The sequence below is a fragment of the Brienomyrus brachyistius genome, unplaced genomic scaffold (genome assembly GCF_023856365.1).
Source record: "Brienomyrus brachyistius isolate T26 unplaced genomic scaffold, BBRACH_0.4 scaffold58, whole genome shotgun sequence".
NCBI classification, from domain to species: Eukaryota; Metazoa; Chordata; class Actinopteri; order Osteoglossiformes; family Mormyridae; genus Brienomyrus; species Brienomyrus brachyistius.
The window spans coordinates 1,704,991-1,718,682 of record NW_026042333.1 but is presented as its reverse complement, the minus strand read 5'-3'; the positions used below and the strand labels follow the sequence as shown (position 1 = coordinate 1,718,682).

At 45.7% G+C, this 13,692-nt stretch overlaps 2 protein-coding genes across 3 annotated transcripts in view; both read left to right on the top strand.

The window, feature by feature from the left end:
* LOC125724955 (NACHT, LRR and PYD domains-containing protein 12-like) overlaps positions 1-13,466 on the top strand; it is a 90,580-nt gene extending 77,114 nt beyond the window's left edge. The window contains exon 8 of one of the 2 annotated variants that reach the window (XR_007387263.1): positions 12,826-13,466. The gene's annotated coding sequence lies outside the window, so the exon portion shown is untranslated. Of the gene's footprint in view, positions 1-12,550; positions 12,659-12,825 lie in introns of those variants that run through there. The other variant, XM_049001453.1, reaches the window with a different exon arrangement.
* LOC125724951 (NACHT, LRR and PYD domains-containing protein 12-like) overlaps positions 1-13,692 on the top strand; it is a 195,503-nt gene that overhangs the window by 17,252 nt on the left and 164,559 nt on the right. The gene's annotated exons all lie outside the window — the stretch shown is intronic.

The window sequence follows — 13,692 nt, the reverse complement described above, 5'->3', positions numbered from 1 at the left end:
TCCTGGACGGCTCTGTAAGTGACGTGGGGATGGGAAATCATGTCTGGTCTGGCAGTAATACATGAATATTGTTTGAAATGTGTAATATATATTATGTATTTCTCCTCATGGATTAATAAGTGGGTTTTATCTTGATAATCACAGCTATAGCTGTTTGTATAGCAGTAGCTAATCTTGACCACAGACTTTATAATGACTGAAGGTAGTGATGTCACTTTTTGTTTGTTACTACGTTTCCATTCCCATCCAGTCTGCCTTCTGATCACAGGCACAGCATCCTAACCTGCTATAGAAACAGTGAGGGCTCTTTATCCACAGGGTGTATAAGTGGTATGTGAGTGTTATTGTCAGCAGGCGTGTTCATGTGATGGAGCCCAGAGCTGGGAGCTTCCGTATGACTGCTGTCTCTGGCTGCTCACTGGCGCCCTCTGCTGGCCTCAGCTGCACCTGGCAGAGGATGTGACGACACATCTAGTCCGGCAGAAATAGATAAACATTGTTTAAAATATAAAATGAATATGTATATATGTAATTTATTTCCCCTCTTTTATCAACAAGGTTCCTTTTTAATCTAGTTTATATTAACTGAAGGTGGTGATGTAGTAAAAACCAAAAAGACAATTTTTCCACGACCATCCTTTGTGTAACAAATAACCAAAGATACAGCGTCATACAGAATGGTCCAGTTTTCATTAATAGTGGGAAAACCACTCATATTCGTTTCAGTTCTGGATGCTGTAGGAAGCATTTCTGTAAATACTGGGTGTGGTGCATGACTTTTTGGGTTCGGACTCTGTGTCCGTGGGCGAAAGGTTGCTGGTTCAGATCACTTGGCTGGCAGAGTGATGTCATCGCTGAGCCCTTGACCTGCAGGGGTGCTGGATGCTGGTCGATCCTGCGCTGCGACCCCCAAACTTCCTCTCACCTGTATATGTGTCGGCGTGTCTCTTGGAGAGCAAGATGGGAGGGGCGAAAAGACAATTTCCCCATGGTCTAAAAGCACTTTACAGCATCCCTGCCCAAAGCCCCCAGTGAGCAAGTCAGAGGGGACAGTGGCAAGGAAAAACTCCCAAGAAGGAAGAAACCTTGGGAGGGACCAGACTGAAAGGGGGAGCCCATCCTCCAGGGGGCAGCAGAGGAAGCCCTAACCCTAACCAGACCCAAAGGGGGAGCCAAACCTCCAGGGGGCAGCAGGGGAAGCCCTAGCCCTAACCAGACTGAAAGAGGGAGCCCATCCTCCAGGGGGCAGCAGAGGAAGCCCTAACCCTAACCAGACCCAAAGGGGGAGCCCATCCTCCAGGGGGCAGCAGAGGAAGTCAAATGATCAAGTCCTAATTCACATTATCCTAACATTTCAGTCACAAAGCGGGGGGCAGGAAGGTGATGACAGGCAAGTGCTGGAGCTGCTTCAGATGGAGGGAGAACAGTAGTACAACAGCAGGGTAAACAGGGAAGATGTCACAGGCAGAAGAGTGAGCAGGCCGGAAGGACTCACAGGTAGTGGAGACGTCGCAGGCAGCAGGGTAGGCAGGACATCTTGAAAATTTGGGGTCTTCAGGCAGCACAGTCCAGGGGGAGGAGGGGAAAAAAATGTGCAATTAGCCAAAGTAGGGGAGACTAGAGGCAGTACAAACAGTTAGGTGAGTGTAGTATGTAAGCTCCGGCAGATATGGCTATGGCAGCATAAGTAGGAGGGAGAGGGAGGTGGGAACGCAGGCATGGGGAGTCCCTGAAATGTCAGCACTCCAATTCCACAAGGGATTGTGAAGCTAGAGTGACAGCACTGACAGTCCAGTTTATCCAAAGCCAATGGCACCGACCTCCACCCAGCTCTACACCTCACACTACAGGTCTGACTGGGAGTGAAGAGTTAGCTAGAGCTAGAACTAGAGTCTCTACAAGCTAAACTAAACAGGTGTGATTTTAGTCTGGACTTGACAGTCAGCCGGAATCCCGCACATCCGGTGGAAGACCATTCATTTACATTTACATTTACAGGATTTGGCAGACGCCCTTAGCCAGAGCGACTTACATAAGTGCTTTGAGACTCTGCAATGAATTTCCGATGCTAGCTCAATAAGGACCCAAGCTATGAATACTATCTCTGAGAACTCCATTGAGTAGTGCAGAATTTTTTTATTTTTATTTATTTATTTATTTATTTATTTTTTATTTTTTTTAAAACACACCAGAATAAGAGTCGAGAAAGAATATAGAAGTTCTACGTCAAGTATTTCTGAAAAAGAAATGTTTTGAGTCGTCGCTTGAAGACAGTCAAGGATTCAGCTGTTCGGAAATCTAGGGGGAGTTCATTCTACCAATTAGGTGCCAGGACAGAGAAGAGCCGAGATGCGTGTCTTCCTTGTGCCTTGAGGGGAGGAGGGACCAGTCGAGCAGTGCTGGAGGATTGGAGAGATCGTGGTGCAGAGCGTGGTGTGATGAGGTCCTTTAGGTAGGATGGTGCCAGAGAATTTTTGGCTTTGTATGCCAGCATCAGTGTTTTGAATCTGATGCGTGCAGCTACAGGAAGCCAGTGGAGGGAGCGCAGCAAAGGAGTGGTGTGGGAGAACTTGGGAAGGTTGAAAACAAGACGAGCAGCTGCATTCTAAATCAGTTGGAGGGGATGGATGGCGCTCAGTGGTAAACCCGCTAGAAGCGAGTTACAGTAGTCAAGGCGTGAGATGACGAGGGACTGGACGAGTATCTGGGTAGCCTGAGTGGAAAGAAATGGACGTATCCTCCTGATGTTAAAGAGGAGAAACCGACAAGAGCGAGAAAGACTGGCGATATGTGAGGAAAATGACAACCTATCTATGGTAACTCCAAGGTTTCTAGCAGAAACCGAAGGACGGATCAGGGAGTTGTCGAAAGAGATCGCAAGGTCCTGGAGGGGGGATGAGTCAGCCGGGATGTAAAGCAGCTCAGTTTTACTAGTGTTGAGTTTTAGCTGGTGAGTGGTCATCCAAGATGAGATGTCTGCCAAGCATGTAGAGATCTTAGTGGAGACATGAGTGTCTGAGGGAGGGAAGGAGAGGATGAGTTGAGTGTCATCAGCATAGCAGTGGTAGGAGAAGCCATGTGAGGATATAACTTCGCCAAGAGATTTAGTGTAGAGGGAGAATAGGAGAGGGCCAAGAACCGAGCCCTGAGGGACACCGGTGGAAAGACAACGTGGAGTAGATGTGGATCCATTCCATGTCACTTGGTATGTTCGGCCTTCTAGGTAGGAAGCCAGCCAGCGCCAGGCCAGGCCACCAATGCCAAGACTCCTAAGGATGGATAGGAGAGTTTTGTGGTTGACCGTGTCAAATGCTGCTGATAGGTCAAGAAGGATGAGGACAGATGACAGTTTGGCTGATCTGGCAGCATGTAGCTTCTCAGTGACTGCTAAGAGGGCAGTCTCTGTAGAGTGAGCTGCTTTAAAGCCAGACTGATTAGGATCCTGGAGGTTGTTCTGAGAGAGATAGAGAGAAAGCTGGTTGTAGACTGTACGTTCGAGGATTTTTGAAAGGAAGGAAAGAAGCGATACTGGTCGGTAGCTGCAAGTGTCTGAGGGATTTAGAGTGGGTTTTTTTAGGATGGGAATGACCCTGGCTATTTTGAATGCTGTTGGTACATGACCGGAGGTTATGGAGCCATTAATGATAGTCGTGATGAAGGGGAGAAGGTCTAGAGCGATTGTCTGAAATAATGCAGAAGGGATTGGATCAAGTGGGCAGGTGGTAGGGTTGGAAGATGAGATGACTTTCATGATCTCATCTGCCGTAAGACCAGAAAACTGGGCCAGTGAGGGGGGAGGGAAATCCTTAGTGTGTAGTGTAATGGATGAGGGAGAGAATGTCTGACAGATTCTGTCAATCTTCTCGGCAAAGAAGTTGGCAAAATCTTCAGCAGTCACGAAGGAAGGAGCAGGAGGAGGGGGAGGGTTGAGAAGAGACGAAAAGATGTTATGGAGTTTGCGAGGATCTCGTGAGGATAATTCTAGTTTGTCTTTGTAAAAGGCAGTTTTAGCTGCAGTCACGTCCATAGAGAATTTGGATAGCAGAGTACGGTAGGAAGACAGATCTGCATCAAGCTTAGATTTCTTCCACGTCCTCTCAGCTACCCGCAATTCTCTTCGGTTAGTACGTAATGCAGCTGAAAGCCAAGGAGTAGGCCGAGTTTTCCTTGGTTTGGAAGACAGCGGGCAGAGGTTGTCCAAGGATGTGTAAAGTGAGGAGATGAGAGTATCAGTTGCAGACTCCAGTGCCAAGGAGGAAAAGGAGTCAGGGTCAGGAAGGTAAGACAGTGTGCAGGAAGTAACAGAAGAAGCGGAGACAGAGTGGAGGTTTGGTCGAGTGGGGAGGAAACGTTGAAAACTGGGATTGGGCAAGACGGGTAGGGCAATGGTAAAGGATACAAAGTGGTGATCAGAAATGTGTAGAGGAGTAGAAGAGATGTCAGTAGCCGGAGAGGGGCGGCTGAAAACCAGGTCGAGGACGTTACCTCCTTTGTGTGTAGGAGAGGAGCTGTTGGATGTTAGAGAGAAGGAATCGAGAAAAGGGAGGAGACCAGAAGAAGGGAGCTTGTCATGGGGTAGGTTGAAGTCACCAAGGAGAATGAGAGAGGAGCTGTCAGTGGGGAAGAGACTGGGGAGAGTATCAAGCTCCTCTAGAAAGCAGCCTAGGGGGCCAGGAGGGCGGTAGACAACAATGATCCGAATATCAAGTGGAGAGGTAACAGCAACTCCATGGAATTCAAAGGATGAAATGTTGAGATGGGGCAGAGAGAGGGGCGTGTAGCACCAGTTCCGAGTTACTAATAGACCTGTGCCACCCCCCCTGCCAGTCTGGCGAGGAGAGTGAGAGAAAGCATAAGCAGAGGAGAGAGCTGCCGGGGTAGCCGAGTTCTCAGGCGATATCCAGGTCTCCGTCAGAGCCAGAAAGTCAAGAGAGTGGTGTGAAGCAAGGGCGGAAATGAAATCAGCCTTCTTTACAGCAGACTGGCAATTCCAGAGGCCACCCAACACGCTTCGCTGGGACTGGGGTGTTATGGGAGGGTAGACAAGATTACTGAGAGTGCGGCGCCTGGATGTTGGATGAGATATTCTAGGTCTCAAAGATAAGTGTACTGGTATACGTCTAAGGCACATGTCTGTAGTGATGGTGTGAGAGATTGCGAAGTAGAGGATAGGATAGAGTAGGGGAGAAAGGTTAGAAGCAGTAGTAACAACTAGACCGTTTACCTTTATCCACCTTCAATGTCACCTTCAATTTAAACTCAGTAAGCCCTGCCCCCTAATTAACACCTTCAGGGAGACCAAAACTACACACAACAACAGTTCAGGGAGACCGAAACTACGCTTGATTGCCAGGAACTACACACAACAACAGTTTCAACAGACAGTAAACAGAAAGCAAACAGAGTCCTACCTTACTAGCAGAGAAGTAATCCACAAACAGAGCTTGAAGCACACACCATTCCACAGCTGAAGAGCTCTATAAGAGAAAGCTCTGCAGCCTGCCGTAGCTCTTTCTACCCTGGGTACTAACAGATATCCTGCTCCTTGAGATGGAAGAAAGCGAGGAGGGTTGTATAAGGCCAGCAGGTTACTAAGGTATTCTGGTGCAAGGCCATTCAGTGTTTTATAAGTCAATAGCAGTATTTAGTAGTTAATCCAAGACTTAACTGGAAGCATAGAACAGGGCTAATATAATCACATTTTTTTGTGTTTGTAAGAACTCTGGCTGCTGCATTTTGTACCAGCTGAAGTTTATGTGAGGATCCAGATGGGCACCCAGAAAGGAAGGCATTACAGTATCCAGCCTGGCATTACAGTATCCAGCCTGGCATTACAGTATCCAGCCTGGCATTACAGTACCCAGCCTGGCATTACAGTACCCAGCCTGGAAGTTATAAAGGTGTTAGTGTTTCGCTTCATGAAAGGAGAGCCGAATCGGAGCCGATCTTCCGAAGCTTGGCTAGGTTCTAAACATGATAGAACACAGCTTTAGTGATGCTTTTTATGTGAGCATCGAAACATAAATCTGAATCAACCAGATCACCAAGATCTCTGACCACTGTGTCAGGTTGGGTAGGAAGATCACCAAGGTTGAGGTTGTCAAACTTATTTCGAACCGCCTTCGGACCAGTCAACAGTACTTCTGTTTTTCTGTCTTTAACATAAAGAAATTATTTTCCATCCAGCACCGGATATCTAGTCGACAGTCTTCTAACCGAGAGCTGTGATGCATCATCTGGCTTAACAGATATATATATAACTGTGTATCATCAGCAAAACAATGAAACCCAACACCATGATTTCTGACAGTGACCAATAGTCACTACCAGTATTGCTTAGTAACCTGGGTTAGAAGGCTCGTCCAGCGAGCTGCATCACCAGGTAATGTAAACGATCGGTAGCGTAGCTCCCCTCACGGCAGTTGAGAGAGAGTCTCGTGATATTTCAGGCGAGTTTGAGGTTTCAGAGATTAGTAGCCAGATCGCACAGAGGCAGGAACTATTGTGAGCACTTAATGAACGGAGGCTGAAGTTGTGTAAAAGACATGCATTTATTCCTAAGTAACACTACAACTAACAGGAGACAGACATTATACTTCACATAAACATCCATCCATCCATTTTCCAAGCCACTTATCCTATTGGATCACGGGGGGTCCGGAGCCTATCCCAGAAGCAATGGGCACGAGGCAGGAAACAACCCAGGATGGGGGGCCAGCACATCGCAGGGCACATTCACACACCATTCACTCACACACGCACACCTACGGGCAATTTAGCAACTCCAATTAGCCTCAGCATGTTTTTGGACTGTGGTGGGAAACCGGAGTACCCGGAGGAAACCCCACGACGACATGGGGAGAACATGCAAACTCCGCACACAGGTGTCCCAGGCGGAGACTCAAACCCGGGTCCCAGAGGTGTGAGGCAACAGTGCTAACCACTGCACCACCATGCCGCCCCCTTCACGTAAACAACAAAAACAAAATAACGGAATAGAAACAAACAGAATGTAACATGAAAATGCTGAGACCAGATTTAAGATGGGTAACCTTAAAAGGGAAATACTGTTCTGCAAAGTAAGCACAGTTTGTGGAAACACGACCCTAAAGTCATAAAGCAGGCTAACAGAACAGCTTAGGTTGTTGGAATGAAAGGAAGCTGGTTTACTTGTTGGCAGAGTGGAGGGGGTCTTGGCAGTAGGTCGCAGAGGTGATGAGCTGAGGGAATGGTAGCACCCAAGACGGCGCGGCGTTTGGAGCGGTTGTTGGAGTGGAGTCCCTTGGATTCTCTCTCCTTGTGAAGCTTTAAGGTGAAAGGCTCTGTCTTGGTTGCAGTTCTCTGTTGGGTAGCAGGCCTTCACCGGCAGGCTTCAGGAGGGCTTCTCACGGGCTGCTCTTCTCCCGGGGCTTCTCTTCTCCTCCCTCTGCGAGGCTGATGTTCTCCTCTGCTCCTCTCTCTGTGAGGCTGATGTTCTCCTCTGCTCCTCTCTCTTCTTCCCCCTGCTCTGTTCTGAGGTGCCATGTTTTATGGTCTAAGGTTCATGAATAGGGATGACCAGGAATTCGACACCTGAACCAATGGCTGACCATCTAGTTGGTGAGCTTTTGGAGGGGTGTCTGTGGCAGTCCTTTTGGTATTTATAACCAAACTGGTACCACTTTACCAATGATTTGCATTAAACTGGTGTAACTACATACAGTTTCATGGTAACCACTGACCAGATTTGGAATCAGGAGTGATTTTCCATCAGTTTGACACCAATCATGTCATACCAGCCTGTCTGGTCACACCTCATACCATCTGTATGAATTAATTAGCAATTTCTGATATTATGTACGTTAATAAATCCCATCCATATACATCAACAGAGGTTGCTACTTTGGATCATTTGTACAGACATTACATTATATATTCACATTTAAATAGCACATCTTGCCCTTAGATAGGCGTGGCTGTTAGTTTGTGATAATACCAATTTAAATTGCACATCTGGGAACAACATATTTTGGTTGGTGTGTCTTATCGCAATTATCTGCTCTCCAGAATTGATAATATACACATTAATTCAGTCTTTTAATGCAGAATAGTAGAGGACAAAGAAGTGCTAATGGACCACAAAGATCAGATGAGGACCACAGAGGAATGTGGAAAAGGGGGGGTTGTTAAACAAAGAAAGAAAGAACCTCTGATAGTTAGGAGCCACACTAAGATACCTGGTTACATTATTTAATTTTCAAGATTCCTCTGGGATAATCATGAGAGCATGTATGCAGGGGTAGCTAAACACTAAGATTGTCTAAGGACACACAAACATAACCTATCTGGGTATCGAGACTAGTAGTCATGAGTAAATCAATATATAGGGAATACAAAGGCCAAACTTAAAAGAAACTTTCCTTAGGGTGTAGGGTGAATGTGTGGTATGTAAGGCAGGATGTATGGGGAGGGGGTTGCGTGCCAAGTTGAGGGGCCCCTATCCTTGAGGTCCACTCTGCTGTCCGTAGGTCCCTAAATCTTTGGGCCATAAAAGATGGAATGTTGGTCTCCCTTGTTATCTGTGTGTGTGTGTGTGTTTGTGTGTGTGTGTGTGTGTGTGTGTGAGCCATGTGTGTGTATGTGTGAGTGTGTGTGTGTGTGTGTGTGTGGGGTCACTGACCCCCCTTTTGTGCCTAGGCCAGCGAGTACCTCTCATACCAGACTAGGCCTTGTCTCAGGCCACCTGAAATCTCTGCCCTGTCGTATGTGCGTGTGTGATATTGCACCATATTTGACTTTGGTGATCTTGGAAGATTCATTGTTCACGTTGACAAACTGATAATGATCAGTTAAATAGGAGCCAAACCAAGAGAGGGCTGTCTCCTTAATGCCAACCACAGATTATAACCGGTACAAGAGGATATTATGGTCCACAGTATCGAATGCTGCCGTTAATTCTAGTAATACCAACAGAGATATACAGCCACTGTCAGAAGCCATAAGCAAATCATTCGCTACTTTGACTGAAGCTTTTTCTGTGCTGTGGTTTGGTCTAAAGCCAGACTGATATAATTCATTAGCATTATTTTTCTGTAGGACAGACAGCTGGCGAGCAACAGCTTTTCCAGGATCTTTGAAATGAACGGAAGATTTGAGATTGATTTATAATTTTCTAAATCACTAGATTCAAGACTTGGTTTCTTTAGAACAGGTCTAATAACAGCAAGTTAAAAGGTTTTGGATCATATCCAAGCCTAAGAGACAAGTTTAACACATTTAACAGGGTGGTGCTAATCAGTGGTCGAATCTCCTTCAGGATTTTTGTAGGAATTGGGTCTACGAGGCTAGTAGAGGATTTGCAGGAGGAAATTAAGCGCAAAAGTTCTGATTGTTTTATAAGAAGGAAAGATTCAAAGGTGTCATTATCAGTACGCATAGGACTAGCAGGAGGCTGGCAGCTGTATGTAGCTACAGACGTGCACTGGATGGTCTGTCTAATCTTTATTTTACCATTACAAATGTAATAATGTCATCACTCATAAAAGCTTGTGAGTCTTGTGAGTTTAATGCTGAAGAATTCTGTGTTAACCTAGACAGAGATTCAAATAGGAATTTAGGATTATTTTTGTTCTCTTCCATGAGTCTGGAGAGGTACACAGACCTCGCAGTCTGTACTTAGAGAGGCTCCTTCCAGGTAGATCTGAAAACTTCTAGTTTAGTTGAGCCCCATTTGCGCTCTAGCTTGCGTGAAGCCTGTTTAAGTTACGCGTATGATCAGAGCACCAGGGGGCAGGTTTCTTATCTCTATGCTTCATCTTCTTAAGTGGAGCTACAAGATCTAGGTGCTGTGAAGCGATTTCTCCATGTGCACAGTTATCCATTCAGGTTCATTTTCACACGGGGCTTCAGATGTAAGGCTGAAGGACTGTGGACATTGGTTGAGAAACACTGTTGTAGTGAATGAGGCAATAGAACGTCTGATACTGTACTTTGGACCTGGAGCCGAAGGGAGGATATACTGTATATCAAACGTTAACAAGTAATGATCTGAAAGCAGAGGATTCTGAGGTATAATAGATATGTGATCCACCAGGACACCATGGCTAAGAATCAAATCCAGGGTGTGGTTACAGGCATGAGTAGGCCGACTACATTCTGACAAACACCTACAGAGTCTAGGATAGCAGAAAACATTGTTGTTAAAAGATCACTGTCGTTCTTGATGTGAATATTAATTTCACGGTTTTGTGAGAAGTGACCATCGGGATTGTTGAAAAATCTGCAGACTCCACGGACCAGGCGGTCTATACACAATAACAATGCTGGTTTGAGGTTAGGGACCAGGCAGTCTATACACAATAACAATGGTGATTGGAGGTTAGGGACCAGGCGGTCTATACACAATAACAATGGTGATTGGATGTTAGGGACCAGGCGGTCTATACACAATAACAATGGTGATTGGAGGTTAGGGACCAGGCGGTCTATACACAATAACAATGGTGATTGGAGGTTAGGGACCAGGCGGTCTATACACAATAACAATGCTGGTTTGAGGTTAGGGACCAGGCGGTCTATACACAATAACAATGGTGATTGGAGGTGAAGAACTACAAAGAGATGATCCCGCAAGACTAAGAAGAAGAATTTCAAATGTGCTAAAGCTATAAGCACTTTGCTCAGACACTCCTAGGTCAGACTGAAATATGGCAGCAGCACCAGCACCTTTGCACCGGAAATGATAGATGAGAGAGAGATAGAGAGAGAGAGAGAGAGAGAGAGAGAGTTGGGAAGCTCAAAATTCCCACCAGAAAGCTGCACTTGAATGGCTAAAGATAGAAGTTGGTGATGTGACAATACTGAACTTACAAGAATAGTGAACGCATGGTTACTGCAAGGGACAATGCTTGTGAAATTCTCCACAATGTTTCTTTTTAACTGCTTCAGAATCTTAGGCTAGAAGGCTGAACTGAAAGCAAATCATGAATCCTTCTGTTATCTTGCTTTGTATGTAGCCTAAGCGTGTTTCCCCAGCAAAGACGATAATCGCTGGTTAGTCACTGTCAGATATCGACACCGGGATACTTGTCTGATTACGCTCATTACCGATAATATCGTCATATGACCCAGACGTAATTGGTGATTTGACATGTTCCCAGGTATAACAATACAGGGAGAAAAAGGATTTTACTCATGGGATCAGGAATCCAAGTGCCAGTTGCTGCTGCATTAGCTGCTGGGAATGTTCACATCTCCTCCTTTCAGTGATACGTGTCGAGTGTAGGGACACCTGGCAGAAAGATGGCTAAGGACTGCACTGGAAGCACTGGTCTGACTGTTATGGGAGGTTCACGTCCATCTTGCTGTTGATGTGTTCCTATATATTCCTGTATATTCTGTGATTTTTGGCTGTAGCTTCTACTTAATGTTTTTACCTCTAGTTTTGAGCAAAGATGCACTGACTCACAATTAGTGATCATATGACTGCAGCAGATTGTCAGGACGCACAGAACACTCTGCAGACTATAACTCATTTGAAGTGTAAGCTGTGCTGCTAATTATACTGAAAACAAATGCTTATTGTAATGCTTTATATTTTACTAATGTGTAGGATGTGTATGTGTCTGTGTCTTAAAGTCTTTTCTATTTCAGGCTGAACAGCTGTGATCTCGTAGATAAACACTGTGAAGTGCTGACTTCAGCTCTCAGATCAAACTCCTCCCCCCTGAGAGAGCTGGACCTGAGTGACAATGACCTGCAGGATTCAGGAGTGAAGCTGCTCTCTGCTGCACTGGGGGATTTACACTGTAAACTGGAGATATTGAGGTCAGTATTACTGGGTATTCTACATTGTAAACTGGGATACTTAGGCCAGTATTGCTGGGTATTTCACACTGTAAACTGGAGATACTGAGGCCAGTATAACTGGGTATTCCAGACTATGAAGAGGAGATAGTGAGCAATTAGCTAAGGGAAAGGGAGGAGGGGGGCTGCCTTGTCTTAGACACTAAACTGTAATTCTTGAAACATTTATTAGAGCATCACATTTATTTAATAATTGTAATGGTGAGGTGATATTATTTATTGGGGAGTTTCTGTCTCTCTGCAGGCTGTCAGGCTGTAGAGTCACAGAAGAAGGCTGTTCTTCCCTGGCTTCAGCTCTGAGGTCAAACCCCTCACACCTGAGAGAGCTGGATCTGAGCTACAATCACCCAGGAGACTCAGGAGTGAAGCTGCTCTCTGTTGTACTGGAGGATCCCAGCTGTAAACTGGAGAAGCTGAAGTGAGTACAGAGTGTGTGTCTAACACGCTACAGATACTTATGCATGTATGTGAAGAAGAGGCACCAATAAATAAATGGATACAGCAGTACTATGTCATTCTGTTTCTCCTGTAGTGTGGATCACGGTGGAGAGTGCAGGACCAGACCCGGCTTACAGAAATGTAAGTGTGTTTGCATGTTTTTATTAATAATACCATTAATACTATGTTATGGTTGTATTCACACAGTTGTTATGATGAGTGTGACTTTTTGCACTGTGTGTAGTTGGATTTGCATATTTGTGTTTAGGTGAGTTTCATGTCATTTTAGACAACATCCAAACGAGAAACAAAATATCAGAATCATCACCAAAAACACTATCAATTCATTTAAACGTTTTATGCTGGTATTGTCTTTGTGCTTGTGTGGGAGTGTAGGATGGTTAAAATATATTCTGATTTATACATCTTTAATTTCACAAAAAAAGAATCCTTTGCATTTCCTCTTTTTGCGCATTCTGTGAGTGTACAGTATGTGTTTTCTGTGTGAGATTCGTTAATATTGTCCTAAGACGGCACCCGTAGGCAGTGACACCGGACTCTCTCCTCAAGTGCAAAATGTGCATTTTTACAGGGTGGTTCTGGAACCTTCCTTAATATTCATGAGAGTATATTACTGATTGGTCACTGAATCCCTTAAACCAGGGGAGGCCAAATCCAGTCCTGGAGGGCCAGAGTCCTGCACAGAAACCTTGGGAGGGGCCAGACTCAAAGGGGGAGCCCATCCTCCAGGGGGCAGCAGAGGAAGCCCTAACCCTAACCAGACCCAGAGGGGGAGCCCATCCTCCAGGGGGCAGCAGATGAAGCCCTAACCCTAACCAGACTCAGAGGGGGAGCCCATCCTCCAGGGGGCAGCAGAGGAAGCCCTAACCCTAAGTTCCAAGTCACACTGTCCAAATCATAAGATTTGAGAAATAACCAGAGAGCAGGGGGGAGATGACAAGCCGGTGCTGACACTCCCTCCAATCGCCAGGCAACCAGAAGTAAGGCAGCGGGTCATACATGGAAGATGACACAGGCAGAATGACGAGCTGGATGCAGGGACATCACTGGTAGTGGCAACGTCACATGTAGCAGGGTGTGCTGGACATCTTCATAGATTGCGATCTCCAGGCAGCACAGCCCAGGAGGAGGAGGGGAAATAAAAGCACACAGCTCTTGAGTTGAATCATTTATGGTGGAACAGGGAAAGAACTACACAGGGCTGGATTTGGACACCCCGGTCTAAGGCAGAAGAAACAGGCAGCGCATGTCGATGTTAACTGGCCAATCAGGTAGTGCCCCTCTCATAAATATTAATCAGCCAGGCAATTGTGTAGGGCTTCGCTCATGAATATTAAAATATTCTCCTGATCCACGGTACTAAAAGAAATTAGAGTCCGGCACATACTG